The 13,021-nt window shown below is 43.8% G+C and overlaps 1 long non-coding RNA gene and 1 pseudogene across 3 annotated transcripts; both read right to left on the reverse strand.

The window, feature by feature from the left end:
- Positions 1-564: 564 nt before the first annotated feature.
- Positions 565-7,131, reverse strand: LOC119324422. Of its 3 annotated transcripts, XR_005156925.1 has the most exons (7): positions 6,710-7,131; positions 6,244-6,487; positions 5,810-5,875; positions 4,163-5,109; positions 1,524-1,663; positions 1,271-1,348; positions 565-1,165 (listed from the first exon to the last, which is right to left on the reverse strand). It is a non-coding gene; the product is annotated as an uncharacterized LOC119324422 (long non-coding RNA). The 3 variants fall into 3 exon arrangements; XR_005156924.1 differs by lacking the exon at positions 6,710-7,131 and having other exon boundaries at positions 1,553-1,663; positions 6,244-6,701; XR_005156923.1 differs by lacking the exon at positions 6,710-7,131 and having other exon boundaries at positions 6,244-6,701.
- Positions 7,132-8,952: 1,821 nt separating this feature from the next.
- On the reverse strand, positions 8,953-11,142 carry LOC119324836 (annotated as a pseudogene).
- Positions 11,143-13,021: the final 1,879 nt, after the last annotated feature.

A 13,021-nucleotide genomic window follows, 5' to 3' on the forward strand; every position in this document is an offset into this window, starting at 1 on the left:
GGCATGGCGGACAGCGGATCCGAGTCCAATGCATCTTGATCCGTTGACTGAAAACTCGTCCCACGCGGCCTCTAGGAGGAGATGGTTGTTCGCATTGTGCTTCGCCGATCTCAGGAAGAGTCTGCCCAACATCGCTCGGACTCCATCTAGCGGGAATCCATTGCGTCCACCCAAATGGCGCATGGATCCGGTGCAAGGCGCGTCGCCACTGCCTCACTGGAGGTGGTGCGATCCGTCTGGTGTCCGAACGTTGTGGCCGCACTTCCTCTCCACCCAGCCATAAAAGAAAAAAATCATTATGAGGGGTCTTAAACCCTCACCTCAATCTCAAAAATGGATTTGAAAAGCTCCAATTGAGGAGCACAACCAGCTGTTGGACATGGACACTACAGAAACAATAATGACGGTCACCGGCAAAAATTTAGAATAGTTTTACGTTACATGTAATTGCATGAATTTGATGATTTGCAAATGGGGTATCCGATTGTGGAAACATTTTTTGTGTGTTAATCAATCACTGTTTGCGGACACATTCGAACATGTCTGTGGACCTTTAAAGAAGGATTTTGATACTTGTGGTTGTAGATGCTCTTATATTAAGATAAGTGGGAATAAATTTGATGAAACAATAAAGATTATACCAGTTACATAAAGTACAAATTAGCACCAAAGATAAATTTACAACCATGCCATTGTGGCAAAGAACCACACTCTGAGTCTGGACATATAACGCCGGAGATAACCACGTGGTGGACTGTTAGCCTTGATTCCATCGACCAGTTCATCCTCTTCCTCTCCCCACTGTACTCGAGAAAGCACCTGGTGGAGGCGGCTCACGCTAGGCTCCATCTTCGCGGCGGATCACGCTGTAGCTTGACGGGGGAGTGGCTCCCACTGCAGCTCGGAGGCACTGCGGCTCCAACTGCATCTTGGCGGCCCAGCAGCTTGGAGGCGCAGCGCCGCAGCGGCTCCATCTTCATCTCGGCAGCCTGGCAGCTTCCACTACAGCTCGAATCTGCGGAATCTGCAGATGGCGCTGCTATCACTCGTATCGACAAGCCAATTCCTCACGCTCCCTGCCAAAGGTGGCGTCTGTTCTGGCTGTGTGGAAGCCTGGGACTCCCTGAAGCTGGTGGCTTTCCACAGCAAGGGAGAAAATGGTACACTATATCATAAAATGAAGTTCTAATTAAAAGTTTTAGTTACCAAATGAATTGTGCGAACTAATATTCACATGTACCCAGTAAAGGAAATTATAGTATCTAATTACCAAATATTCAACCACAGAAATGAGGCGTGTCACCTAGCACAACTTAATTGTTTTAGAACTGCGCACAGCTCCTCAAATCTGGTCAAGATGTAAAAAACATTATCTATGGTCATTTTGAGTAAAATGTAGTTGAGTGAAAAAGGCAAAAGTAGAAGCAAGACAATATATCACTTAACTAAGCGAGGGAAAGATCATCATGGTCATGGAACTTTTAAGGAGAGGCTTTGGATTGTAAGGAATAAATCTTTCTTACAAGAATGTTGCGCTGGTTAAATCGCCCACCTTGTGTCGTTGCTGCCGGCATCGTCGGCATTGATGTACATGTACTCCACGACGGTGCTGCTGCCTCTGATAATCCGCACAGGAACCCATCACTGTGGATGCTCACACGAGCTATTGGCATCAAATTAGGAATCATTGTATATAGTTTTTCAAACTATAAGCTTATAAAAAAGCAAATACATCAAGACCAACATAGCAGCCAACGGTTGCAACCATAGCCTAAGGAAGAGAAGAAACAACCTAGCCGGAGCATACCTGCAAGCCAATACGTCACCTAATATATATGTGCAGGGTTGTTTCTTTTTTTTTTTTGAAAAGGGGTGCAACCCCAGCCTCTGCATCAATAAGTTGCATACGGCTCATAATATTAAAATAGAGAGTGTCACAAAATCTTCAGCAGGTTTAAAGTAAAAAAGACGACAAGCCGCTCAGACGAGCGTAAACATAAAGCCACAACCGGCTGGCAAAAAATAGGAGCACTACATGCCTATCCTATTACATGACCGCCATCCAAACCGGTTGAAAATAACCCGAGCTACCATCTCCCATCGGGTAGACGCAGTAGCCAAATGCCCCCTGTCCTCCATCGGAGTGAGTAGCGACCACATACGGATCAACGCTGTGGCCCTGAAGATAACCTGCAAAAAATGAAAGTTCGTTGCTCTGTTAAAAACCAAATCATTTCTGCAGTTCCATACTGCCCATAACAAGGCACACGCGCCAACACGAATGAGTCTTGCTAAAACCAAGTCTACCCCATCAAGCCATGTTCCAAACAACATATTGATAGAAGTAGGTGGAATAATATTGAAGGCAATATGAATCGAACGCCAAAGAAGCTTAGCCAGTGGACAATCCAGAAAGAGGTGCCTGATAGTTTCATTACAATCGCAGAAACTACATCTAGCAGAACCCACCCAATTGCGTTTTGCCAGATTATCCTTTGTCAAAATTACTTTTTTATGCACAAACCACATAAACACTTTAATTCGCAAAGGTACCTTAACTTTCCAGACATGTCTGGAGCAAGGAATGACACTAGTATTAATGACATCCAGATACATGGATTTAACCGAGAACCTACCGTCCTTTGTCAATTTCCAAAACAACCTATCTGGATCCTGAGACAGTTGGACATCCATCAGCCGTCGTACAAGATGAAGCCATGCCTCCCATCGTTCACCCACTAGTGTCCTCCGGAAGCTAATATTGAGAGGCGTTGACTGTAAGACATTTGCAACGTATACTTCTCGACGTTGAACAATGTTATACAGTGTGGGATATTGACGTGCCAGAGGTGTTTCTCCTAGCCACGTATCCTCCCAGAACCTCGTAGTAGCTCCATCACCAACTAAGATTTTTGTCCTGTTAAAGAAGAGGGGCTTGACTCTCATCAACCCTTTCCAAAACGGTGAATCAGTTGGGCGCACCGTCACCTGAGCTAAAGTTTTTGACTGAAGATACTTATTACGCAGAATTTGTGCCCAAGTAGCCTCTGTCTCGGATGAAAGTTTAAAAAGCCACTTGCTAAGGAGACATCTATTCTTGATCTCTAGATTTTCAATGCCTAGACCGCCTTGGTCCTTGGGCCTACAGATGATGTCCCATTTGGCAAGCCTATACTTACAGGGTTGTTTCTAAAGCACCAGAAGTTTACTTCCCCAATATTTATAGGAAAATGCACATATATTATTGTAAATAAAAATCATATGTTAGGTTTCGTATGTGTGATAAGCAGGAAACCTGCTTGAAGCATCCCAGTTAAGCATTCTTCCTATTTTACCATTACAGAAGAAATACTTGCATTTCACGAAATTTGAATCATAGTTTGCTTGAGTTGATAGGTTTGCAAATATCCTTGAGAAGCAACAATTTGAATAGAGAGGGATGATCATGCACAGTTCAACCAAAATCACAGTTGCAAACGCCAGCCAGATCGATATGGTCGTTGAGGAGAAACATTCTAACGGAGAAAGGCACACAAAAATCTGAAAGAAACAAAATCAAGCAGCAACTTGCCAGTTTGTAAAATTGGGAACAGAGCACACCATAGTGTGGCTTCGTATTGTTCCCACAAAAAAGGATAATAAAGCAATATGGCTGAAAAATGCATTTTTTCTACTTAGGGAAACTACTCGTAAGAGGTAAATGAAAAATATAAAATAGATGGACAATCATAGTTCTCTAATCCGAGACATGCATCTGTTATATGCCTCTATCAGTACACAGGAGGCAAGACATCAACAAAAGAAAGGAAAGAGGATTTGTGAGACTGTCACCAAGGTGAAAATAATAGTCATAGCGGAAAAAAAACATCATCTCCACATTTGATCTGAACCAAGGAAAGAAGTGGACTCCACATTTGATCTGAACCAAGGACAGAAGAGGATTACATGTAGTCAAAGAAGCATAGCACACAAAAATAAGTTAAAAGTATAAATTCAAGACCAGCAAGGCAAAATAAAAATTAAATTAGCAAGGAATGGATTGTAAGAATAAGCCCATTTGGAATATAAATCAATTAAACTTCATGATGGAAAGAGAGAAAGCCATATATAAAGAAGCTACAAATGTTGATTTTGGGCAACATGTCATGAGGGACATACACACCTGTAACCAATGGAAACTCAAATAGTCAAACCATCTCAAGAAACCAGAATACCTTAGCTGACACTGAAAAGGTGAAATGATGTGGTTAAAATGACCCATAGTTTATTTTCTTAACTAATGACAAGAAGTTCTTGTGCATTATTGCAACTACATTCATAAGTTGTGGCCCTGCTAGACACTTCCAAAAGCACAAAGCAGATATTTAATAGACAGAAAATGACCCCACGTCCTCCAAAGGAAAGTTACGACATCACATGCTCGTCATAAAGAGAAAAGTTGTCACAACGTATAATTTGTGGGCATGTAATTGGCAAGAAGCCCATAACTTAACTCTCCCAATTCATCTAATGTACCAATAGTAATGGCATTAATACGAGTGAATTGCATAATCTGACTTCAGACTAACACCATGAATATGGTTCAATTAGCACACTCAATTAGTCCATCTAGAATACACAATGCTCAGTACTAATCAAACCTTAGATCCGATTCACCGATTGTTGATCCTGAAATAAGGTACACACCACCTAACCTGTTTGTTTGCACTCAAAATGGCAATGTAACTTTTTAGCTCTATGTGTAGTGCCCAATCCTAGAATAGATTAAACAAGAGGAACTAATTAGCATATATTTTACTCAAGATTTGTACGGGTCCAGATTTAATTTCTTAGTTTAAACAACCAAACAGTAGAAAATAAGTTGTTAGTAGAATATTTCTACAATGTTTGTAAAGTAGAGTACAAACTGCAAATCAACTAAGATATGAGACATACTGGATAAGATAGGATATAACTGAATGTATAAAACACCAAAGAGAAAATGTGGAGAACCAGGGGGTGTGGCAGTTCGGCCCGGGCATGACGCGGAGGTGGAAGCACCAATATCAGCTGCTACTCCTTGAAGTGACAATGGGACATTCTCCGGGAATTTTCATAATCGAAGGAAAGCTAGAAAACATCAAACAAACTTACTACTTCAGATAAAGAAGATGAGAACTACCATGGCAATAATCTAATCTAACCTCCGTTCAATCATCAACAAACACGTAGAAGTAGAAGCACGATAGAATCGGTTCACAAAAAATAAGAACTACCATACCACAACATCCTTGTGCAAGAGAATGCCAAATATCATGATTAGAAACCAGTAAGGATGATCGATAAAATAGTAATGATGTATTCTAAATTCATATATAAAGAAAATACAGTGCGGTGCATTTTCTATGATGAACTGTCTATATGAACTCAAAAGCATGTCATTAACTATATGCATCCCATCTCAACATGGAAGAAGTATTCCAAACATTTGATAGTGTAACTCTCCTACATCATATATATTTCCTAAAGGATTAATGAAAGAGAGGTCAAACAGAATTACATCTTCTCCAGTCTTCAAAGTTGGAAGCACAACATGGATTAGATAAAATTCACGCTTTCAATTTTCTTTTGTCTCTAGAACTAATAAATCGATATCAACTCACCGCCAAAGATATAGCAACAAAATTGGAAATCTGGACACTACAAGCAAGATACAAAACAGATGTCACTATTATTTACGGTGCCATCATAAACCAGTAGGCACATCTGCTAGATTCTTATTTAGAAGTTGAGATGACACTATTATTTCTAGATGATATCAATATGCTACCTGCCTCACATGGAATAAGTGCTACAAAATCAGAATTCAGCCCAAACAGTCTCACTAATCCTTCAGCTACAAAGCAAGAAAAAAAGAATGGCATGAGTAGTACAGCTAAAATCTGGAACAATAATATTTCTAGCACTAAGAACCTCTGAAAGCAAAATCGAAGACATAAGGACAAAAGTGCAATTATGTGTAACAGAGGCCGCACAACAGACATTAAAGTGGCACATTCTGAAATGACATCTTTAGGAACAAATTATGTGTAACCGAGGCCGCACAACAGACATTAAAGTGGCACATTCTTAAACCTGACATCTTTAGGACCAAATTACTCAGGGATAAAATCTGATAGAATATGAACTCCACGTATCCTATCCAAGCGGTAACTATAAAAGGGGAGACATCTTGTGTGCATAGGGTAGAAAACAATCAGCAACCTGAAACCATCTCAGAGGAACTGCTTGCTAAGAACCTCGACACACGATGACAAAGCCGCTTCTACATTCCCTCAATCCTTGTCCATCTGCTATCATCCATTCACATCACCCAAAATCAATCAAATTTGTCAAAGAACATAAATAATATCTTGTGGCGAGAGACGATCCTTAGCTTGCATTCCAAATAGCTATAATCAATGATACATTGTACTTCTTTCATTGGACTTTGTCGAGCAGGTAAAATCTGCAACAGAAAAAATGTTCACATAAATGGCAGCCTGAAATTCCTTTTTTATATAAATCAACAAAGCAAAGGCAATGAGTTGTAGATGCCTGAGGTCAGTGTTGCTTGCCGGCAAGAAAATGTCAGTGGAAACAAACAAATAGACATTAGCTGTATGCATGTGGGATTACTATGAATATTATAAATAAATCAAGGATGCAAAATAAGAGGAAGATTATTAACCTTCAGTTGTCTTGTTCATGGTAATCTGCACACAGGAATAAGTACATACTTAAAATTTTCAATCCTTGTCCAAGGAACTGCTCGCTAAGAATCTCGACACACGCTGACGAAGCCGCTTCTACATTCCTCGATCCTTGTCCGTCCACTATCATTCATGTACATCAGCCAAAATCAATCAAATCTGTCAAAGACCACATATAATATCTTGTGCTGAAAATAGCATAGCTTTTGACTGAAAGTAAACTGTACACTCAACCCCAAATTTGCAGGTGCAGCAATTGTTGAAACCTGAGCGCAACAACAAACTTGAGCCATAGGAAATCCACACAGCATGAGATGTAAGTACAAGAAAGGACAAAATATAAGCAAAAGACATGTAGCTTAGCTGAATGGGGAGGTGATTCCTGATCTGTCGATTAAGAATCCTAAATTTTTACTGGAGATATTTTTACTGGAGAGAGAGGGCTGCCCAATCGGCAATCGTGTTGCTTTTCCCCTCGTGCGGTGCAATCGCTAAATGTGCACTATTCACAGATGACGTGGACACTGTTGTTGTGCATACCTACCCCTTCATCCTTTATAAGGTAAATAGTAGGGTCTGGCTCCCCCCTCCCCTACGGGCTCGATGTATATTTATGTTGATGGTGGTTTATCGAGATAGTGTCTGGCTGGTGCGGTGGCAACCGTTCGCAAGTATGGTCAAGATTTATATTTGGATTGTGCTAAATAAAAACAACATACTTTGGTGAACCGGTTGCTGCAGCGACCCCATGTATTTGTAGCATACTGATTGATGTAGCATCCTTTTTTATATTTAGATGACGTTTTATTAAAGTGATTTTTTTAAACTACAATGATTAAATAAATCCAAACATCTTTTGAAATTTCTGAACATTTTTTTGAAAGCACACACAAAATTGGAAATTACGAATATTTTTCTTAAAAGTTTGGTGTGTTTCAGGAAAAAGTCCACCCTGCATAAAAAAAATTCATGATATATAAACAATATTCAGTGAAAATATTAAAACAATTATTGTGTATTTGAAAAAAAATCATTGCATATGCTAATAAAGTTTAGTGTATATTTGAAAAATGTTCACCTCATATATTAGAAAAAATTAGTAGAACTACAAACACTATATGAAAAAGTAAAATATGCAAAATGAATGAAACCAGAATAAAAATCATAATAAGAACCAAATGTGAAAAGAGAAAACGAAAGAAAATTAAAAGGATAAACCGAAACAAAAAACGACACAAGAAAAAAACGTAAAAGCAGCAGCCACCGCCGAGAACAAAGCAGCGAACACACGGGTACATGGGCTGGCCCACCTTGCTCCGCTGTGAGCGTGGCCTCAGCGATGTCGCGACTGTTGACGCTCGCGGGCGTCATATAGGATCTGCCGGAGCTCTCTGTTCTCTCGTCTAAAAATAAACTTCCCTGTTCGCAGGGAAAAACAGAGAGACACTTTCCCCAGCGCGGCGACCCGGTGCGCCGGCGGCTCGCCGCACTGGTGGGCGCAGTACAGCTAGTGGTTGGTCCAGAGTGACGCATCACTTGAACTGTTCTCCTCTCCTGATGTTTCCTCACAAAGGGGAGGCAGCGATTCGCGTCGACCCGTCGCAGCGGCGGCTGCAAGGTCGCCGGATGCCGGAGGCTAGATCAGCAGTCCGGCGACGTGCTCTTCCGAGGTGAATCCTACGAAAAAATCGGGGCGCGTGCTCACTGATCATCGCCATAGTCACTCAATACTTTGGGATGCACAACTTAGAAAGGAAGCCCAGTTGCCGTTTCAGATTTCTTGATACCCTAGTTACAAATTCCGCTCAGTTGATGTTCTGTAGCACCTTACCTGCCTGGTAGTGCTCATGGCATACATTTCATCAATTAATCTTGTTTTCTCACTCACACACCTGATAATTTAGATTCAACTATGGATTTTTTTTTCCTGTCAAGTAAAGCAAATATGAAATCAAAGTTAGGATACAGTTTTTTTTTCCTGAGAAAGGTTATATGGATTACTGACAAGATTGAGTTCTCGACACATTTGGAATACTTGTTTGAGTCTTCTTACATTGTTACATAACTTTTACATCTCCAACAGACGGATTCACTTTTCACCCTGTATTATTTCCTGAAACCTAATTATGACTCACATCTAGAGGAGAAGCTTCTTTGCTGGACAATCTTGCTAAACATGAAAGGCAATCTAATCCGAACGAAGTTGACATGACAGATCATATGTAAACTGGAGTAGTACTAGCCTAAATATCTTGATAAAACTACCTGATCATACAACACCCCTATGACAAAGAATGCACTGAAAGCAATCATGAAGGTGACCTTATAACTAGTTTATTGTGTTGGCAAAATGGTGGCTGGAGGGGTTTCTGTTGAACCACATTTGTGAATGAGCATAGAACCACAGAGCTTTGCATTCCCGTCAAAGCTCGAAGTCTCGAATGTGTTAAACTGGCCTCCAGATGGAATAGGACCTTCTAGGTCGTTGTTAGAAATATTGAATGCCGAAAGGGAGTGCAGGCTGTTCAGTCCAGATGGGATTGGGCCCATGAGATTGTTATTGGACAAGTCTAGCACCAGCAGACTTGTGAGATTGCATATTGATTTTGGGAGCTGTCCCGTCAAGTCATTCGAACTCAAATTGAGAGAAAGGAGGGATTTTAGCTGACCGATCTCCCAAGGGATCTCACCAGTGAACTTGTTGTTGCTTAAATCCAGCACTTTAGGGAAAGCATTGAATCGGCGGTATTGTCGTGATAGAGCACTATAAATAGGTAGTTTGAACACCCTTGGATCTAAATGGGCTTTAGTCTTCTCTGACTTCAGCATTGGCATGTCCATCAGCGCTGTTGGAATTCCCTCTGTGAGGCTGTTGTTTGATATGTCCAGATAGAACAGGTTGATTAGGGTTTTGATCCAGGCTGGTATTGATCCAGTGAGTTGATTGTTAGATAAGTTTAATATTTGTAAATTTGGTAGCTTCGATATCCAGTGAGGTATTTGTCCAAACAATTCACATCCTGCGATACTCAAAACCTGAAGATTCTCAAAACCACCAATTCTATTACCCTCTTGCATGATCTCTCCCCTGAAGTTGAGCCCAATTAGCAGGGTTGTAAGGTTCCTGCATCTCTTAAGGATGTGAAGTGCATTTGTGATGTCTTGAAAAGAATTGTTGGTAAGTGACATGAAGGTGAGGTATTTCAGGTTGCTTATTTGTGGTGAAAGCTGCCCATGTAACTTGTTGCCAGCTAGTCGCAGTGCAATCAGATTGCTGCAAGAGTAAATGCTTTCTGGAACTGTGCCACTGAAGTTGTTCAAGTAAACATCTAATGTTCTTAGATTGGGCAGGTTGGAGGAATTGACCTTGGTGAGCTCTCCACTGAATTTGTTTGCCTTGAGGTCAATTGTTTTGAGATTCGTGCAGTTGCTCAGAGCTGATGGCAGCTCCCCTGACATTTTGTTGTTGTCCAAATGGAACTCCTCCAGTTTCTTGAGCTGGCCTATAGAATCTGGAACCCCGCCACTGAATTTGTTTCCTCCAAGATCAAGGGTTACGAGATTTCTGAGGTTGATTATGCGTACATCTTCAAGAGCTCCATGTAAATTATTGTTAGGAAAAGACAGATATTCCAACGAGGTAGCATTGAAGAGTTCATCTGGGAGTGTTCCACTGAGGTTGTTGTAGCCGGCTCTAAGCTCTCTCAGCGCGTTGCAATCACCAAGTCCTGGGGGAATGCTGCCACTGAATTTGTTGAAACACAGATCAAGTACATTGAGGGATGGTGAGCTGTTACATAATTGAGTTGGTATCTGCCCAGTAAAGCTGTTATTGCTGGCATTGAGTGCAATCAGATTCCTCATTGCTTTCCATGTGGTTGATGGAAACTGTCCTGCAAATAAGTTGCTTGAGATGTTTAGTACCTGCAGAGGCCTGCCAGGGGTTGAAGATGGCAACTCGTGGAGTTTTCCATTGAGCTGGTTAAAGCTGACATCAAGGATTGTGATGCTGCTGGACGACATCAATTCCAGCGGCAGACCACCAAACAACGTGTTGTGAGAGAGGTCAAGGTACTGCAGCCCGGTGAAGGTCCCAAGGGACTGTGAGATGTGCCCCACAAGGCCCTTTGAGGGCAGCAAGACAGCGTTGACCGCCCTATCTTGCCTGCAGATGACCCCTTCCCACTTGCAGCAATCCGTGCCATTCCGCCATGATGCAGCGAGGCCACCATCTTGCGAGAGCTCGGCAAGGAACTGGAGAAGGTAGTTCTTCTCCTGCTCCATGCAGGAACTTGAAGGAGAGACCAAGAAAAACAGCAGCACGAGAGCAAGGCCAAGGGAAGGTATCTTGCTGTATGTTTTGTTGGGAAACTGAAGTGTCCTCATGGTTCTTTGGTGGAACTAGCATGGGAGCCAGCTTATGTTATTTCCTGACTGGATAAAGCATCATTGGAGGTCTAATGATCAAGGTGCATGATGCGAAATAACGAAGAAGATCTTGCTCCCATTTCGTCCGTCCCTTGTAGTTGTAGTCGCCACAAAGAAATTTCGGTCAAGAAAAATGGGTTTTACACAACTGCCCTCAGCCCACCAGGCAGCTTCCTAGTCCACACTGATGTTTAACTGTTTCATATTGGTTGCCCAATTTTCCTGAATACCTTCCTTACAAAAAATGCTTTGTAGATCGTGTAGTCTCCTTGACTCAGTCCTTAGTCCTTGCTGAATTATTAAAGCATGCCTTAGTAGTTAGTATACTTGACCTGACATTATTTTCTTACCGGCTTCACTAAACAACTCTAACCTCTTCTCACTCGCACTTGACCAAAAATTTACTTCTTGACGCACATCTTTTGCCTTTTAGCAAACAGGAAAATGTTTTTTTTTAGAAAAGGAGGATGACCCCCGACCTCTGCATCTGGGAGATGCATACGGCCACTTTATTGATTATTCTCGAGGACCTTACAAAGTATTGCAACAATGAGCCTGAATCCACCATCTTGGCAACACATGCCGTTACTCCTATCCAAAATGATGAAGGGGTGCTAGCTGGGCCACTACCCAAACCATTCACCTAAGCCTAACATCAAAAAGCCGGAAACCGAAACATATTCGGAAGCCCCAGCCGAGCCACATACCGGGTCTGGGGCACAATCCGGTCAGACGCACTCGTGTGTCGTCGCCACCATCTTCCACAGCTCGGTCTTCAGATCATATTGAGGCTTCTGCCTTGTCTGGTCACTCTGCCATCGACGTCACCATGACGCCAGACAGCAACCTCCTCCTGCGCGAGTCCATCTCCGCGCATCGGGCGGCGAGCCTCCACAGCGCCATGCCGCCGATCTTCGCCGCCATCAATGAGTGAGATGAAGTACCGCTCCACCACGGCATGTACAGGGTGAGGGAGGGCGAGGTCCCCATCGGGGACACGGCCGGAAGAGAAGCACCGCAGCCCTGAGACACTGCCCGGAGCTGCGACGCAGCAGATCAGGCGGGCCGCCACCAGGAACCAAACAAGCTCGCCATGCACACCCAGCATCCCCATGCCCAAGTCGGCACCTTCAAGAAAGTGACAACGCTGTGGCGCCGCCGCCGCTTAGCCACCGAGGCTAGGGTTTTCACCCGGGCGCAGGGGAAGGGGGGAGGCAGGGGAGGTTTAGCCTCGGCGCCGCCACCAAGAAGGGAATGGCGTCCGGACGCCATCGACGCCATGACCGCCACCGGCGGCCAAAGGTTTCCCCCGGCCAAGCACCCTGCCGCCACCTCTGAACCAGCCACAACATCCGCAGGCGCGAGTACGCCGGAGATCCAGGCCGGCCGGAGGTCATGCATCACGAGCGGACCTGGATCGCCTCCGATCTGACGCGGGGAGCCCGGGGCCTCCCCGCGCCAAGACCTGCACCCACCGGGACCTCGCTGCCCGCGCAGCCGAGGTGAACCGGTCTACCTCACCGACGATCACTCCCCGCCGCCGGGGGAGCGCCGTCCGCACCAGCGAGGCCGCCGCCTCAGATCCGGACTTTCACCACCGAAAGGGAGCGATCTCGCCCCGCCGCCACCATCCTGGGAGCCGCTGCCGGCTTCGCCGGCCGTTCCTCCGATGGCGGCGAGGTTGGGATGGAGATGGGAAGGGTGAAGGGCGGCTGGATCTGGGTTCCCCCATCACCGCCAGGGAGGGCGACGCGGGGGACGGGTCTGTTAGACCCACTAGTAGAAAAGGGGGCAATGGTCCAGACCGGGTCAGCCCATTAGTCCCGGTTCAATCCAGAACCGGGACCAATGGGGGCATTGGA

The sequence above is a fragment of the Triticum dicoccoides genome, chromosome 6B (assembly GCF_002162155.2).
Source record: "Triticum dicoccoides isolate Atlit2015 ecotype Zavitan chromosome 6B, WEW_v2.0, whole genome shotgun sequence".
In the NCBI taxonomy this organism is placed as follows: Eukaryota; Viridiplantae; Streptophyta; class Magnoliopsida; order Poales; family Poaceae; genus Triticum; species Triticum dicoccoides.